The sequence below is a fragment of the Apium graveolens genome, chromosome 10 (genome assembly GCF_009905375.1).
Source record: "Apium graveolens cultivar Ventura chromosome 10, ASM990537v1, whole genome shotgun sequence".
Classification (NCBI taxonomy): Eukaryota; Viridiplantae; Streptophyta; class Magnoliopsida; order Apiales; family Apiaceae; genus Apium; species Apium graveolens.
Genome location: NC_133656.1, coordinates 136950652 through 136953595, shown reverse-complemented (window position 1 = coordinate 136953595; position 2944 = coordinate 136950652). Strand labels below are relative to the sequence as shown.

At 40.7% G+C, this 2944-nt stretch overlaps 1 non-coding gene across 1 annotated transcript; it reads right to left on the bottom strand.

Moving 5' to 3' along the window:
* Nucleotides 1–1568: 1568 nt before the first annotated feature.
* Nucleotides 1569–1675, bottom strand: LOC141694164 (small nucleolar RNA R71). Its single transcript, XR_012563490.1, has one exon. It is a non-coding gene; the product is annotated as a small nucleolar RNA R71 (small nucleolar RNA).
* Nucleotides 1676–2944: the final 1269 nt, after the last annotated feature.

The window sequence follows — 2944 nt, the reverse complement described above, 5'->3', positions numbered from 1 at the left end:
GTTGTAACGTTGGATGCTAGTTTTCTTGCTTTGACTTATTTACTCTTGTGACGTACTCTGTTTTAATATAATTAGTTTAGTTATTATTTTCTTGTGTTTGTTTATCATGATTTCATATGAACCCATGATGGCGATAAGTTCTATTATGGGCTAATCGTGATCATGGGGTTGCAACGGATTTATTATGGAATTCTTTAGTTAATTGTTTAATACTTTAGTGTGTGATGATTGCATGATATCTAGTATTGGTTGTGCGTATTCGTCTTATGTGCGTCGCGAACATATAAGATAGGGTGTTAATCTCTTGTGAAGCGACGGTGGATCTTGAGATTTAGAACTTGCCATGCTAGCATAGGTTCATGTACGTTGTGCATGATTAGTGGATAACTCTAACAGTTTTATTTGCCCTATGTAATCAAAAGGGATAACTTGTGCTTAAATCGTTGTGTTGTCAATTTCTGTAGACATATAGGAACTCAACATAATTGATGACTATTCAACTTCTATCTTAATTGTGGATGTTTGGTAGAATGGTATTAGTACAATGAAAGTTGGCTTTTATCAGTTCCGTGTTATTCGATTAATATCATCACTGTCACATGCTAAAGGTAATAATAATGGCTATAGAAGGAAGTAATAATGAAGTTGTGATCTCATGAGTGTTTTATTATTGATAAATTGAAGTGTTAGTTAAGTGGTTAATTAAGTAGTAATTATAGTTAATATTTAATCAACAATTTTAAGTGTTATCTTAACATTGAGAAGTAATCATACATTGGTGAGTGAGTTTAATTAGACAATAACTTAGTCTGAGTCTCTGAGGGAACGAACTAGAAAGTATTCTATATTACTTGCGAACGCGTATACTTGCGTGAATATTAGTGCATGTTTTCGCCCTAACAAGTTTTTGGCGCCGCTGCCGGGGACTCGTCGTATTTGTTTAGTTTATGTACTTACCATCATTGGTCATTAGGACTCAGTGATTAGGACGTAGTAGTTACTTACTCTTTTCGGTTGTGTTTCAGGTACTTTAGCAAGCGTTTATGCAAACTCGTTCTCGTGCTCGCAAGAGGACCTTAGATACAGCTGAGGAGAAAGACGAAGTTCTTGATACTCCGGAGAAGTTAGATTTTGAGGATTCGGATTCAGGAACTGAGCAGAAAGAACCAGTAAACATGGGAGATCGTATTATTCAAGTTGATCCAGCTCTTATGGATTTTTCTCGGCCTAAAATTGATGATATTCAGTCAAGCATCCTTCATCCGGCTATTCAAGCTAACACCTTTGAAATCAAGCCGGGCACTATTCAGATGGTGCAGAATTCTGTTTCTTTTGGAGGAGCGGCAACTGAAGACCCCAACATGCACATAAGGAATTTTGTCGAGATCTGCAGCACTTTTAAGTATAATGGCGTGACTGATGAGGCTATCAAGTTGAGGCTTTTTCCATTCTCACTGAGGGATAAGGCTAAAGACTGGTTACATTCTGAACCAGCTGGGTCCATCACTACGTGGCAAGATCTTGCGCAAAAGTTTCTGGTGAAGTTTTATCCAATGGCAAAGACTGCTGCTATGAGGAGTGCTCTTACTCAGTTTGCGCAGCAACCTACAGAATCTATGTGCGAGGCTTGGGAACGCTACAAGGAAATGTTGAGAAAATGTCCACATCATGGAATGCCGGATTGGATGGTAATCACTGGTTTTTATAATGGTTTGGGGGCCCAATCTCGGCCCATGCTCGATGCAGCAGCTGGAGGAGCCTTATGGGCTAAAAGCTATACTGAGGCGTATAATCTTATAGAGACAATGGCTGCAAATGAGCATCAAAACCCAACTCAGAGGATGACGTCAGGCAAGGTCGCAGGTATTCTGGAAGTTGATGCAGCCACCGTTATTGCAGCCCAGCTCCAAACGCTATCAATGAAGGTTGATTCTCTGGCTACGTATGGAGTTAATCAAATAGCTATGGTTTGTGAGCTTTGTGCAGGTTCTCATGCTACGGATCAGTGTTCTCTTATCAACTAATCTGTTCAGTATGTGAATAATTATCAGCGACAACAGCAGCCTGTGCCAGCGACCTATCATCCTAATAACAGAAATCATCCAAATTTCAGCTGGGGAAATAATCAGAATGCTATTCAGCCACCATATCAGCAAGGAGTGAGTAAATAGTTTAACCCACCTGGATTCCAGCAACCACAGCAGTATGCTATAAGGCAATCATATCCTCAACAGGGAAGTGCAGCTGCACCTACTAGTGCTGATTTTGAGGAACTTAAGCTGTTGTGCAAGAGTCAGGCGGTTTCTATCAAGACCTTGGAAAATCAAATCGGTCAATTAGCCAATGCAGTGCTCAATCATCAACCTGACACTCTTCCCAGTGACACGGAAGTACCAGGCAGGAAGGACACTAAAGAGCAAGTCAAGGCTATTACCTTAAGGTCTGGAAAAGTAGCTGATGCTGAAAAGGCAAAAGAAGTCGAAGCTGAAGTTAGAGATGAAGAATCTAAGCAAAAGGAGGAAGTGGCGGAACCCAGGAAGACTACTGTTGAACACACTCTGCCTAAGGCTAATACAGGGGAGAAACAGTTCTATCCTCCACCACCTTTTCCTAAGAGATTGCAGCAACAAAAGCTGGATAGACAGTTCGGGAAGTTTCTGGAGGTGTTCAAGAAACTTCACATCAATATACCTTTCGCTGAGGCGCTGGAACAAATGCCTAGTTATGCGAAGTTTATGAAGACTATTCTTTCAGGGAAGGTGAAACTGGATGACCTTAAAACCGTTGCTCTCATGGAAGAATGCAGCGCTGTTCTGCAGCAAAAGTTACCACCAAAACTGAAAGATCCAGGAAGCTTCACCATTCCTTGCACCATTGGCAATCTAACTTTTGACAAGTGCCTTTGTGATTTGGGAGCAAGCATTAATCTGATGCCGTTGTCAAT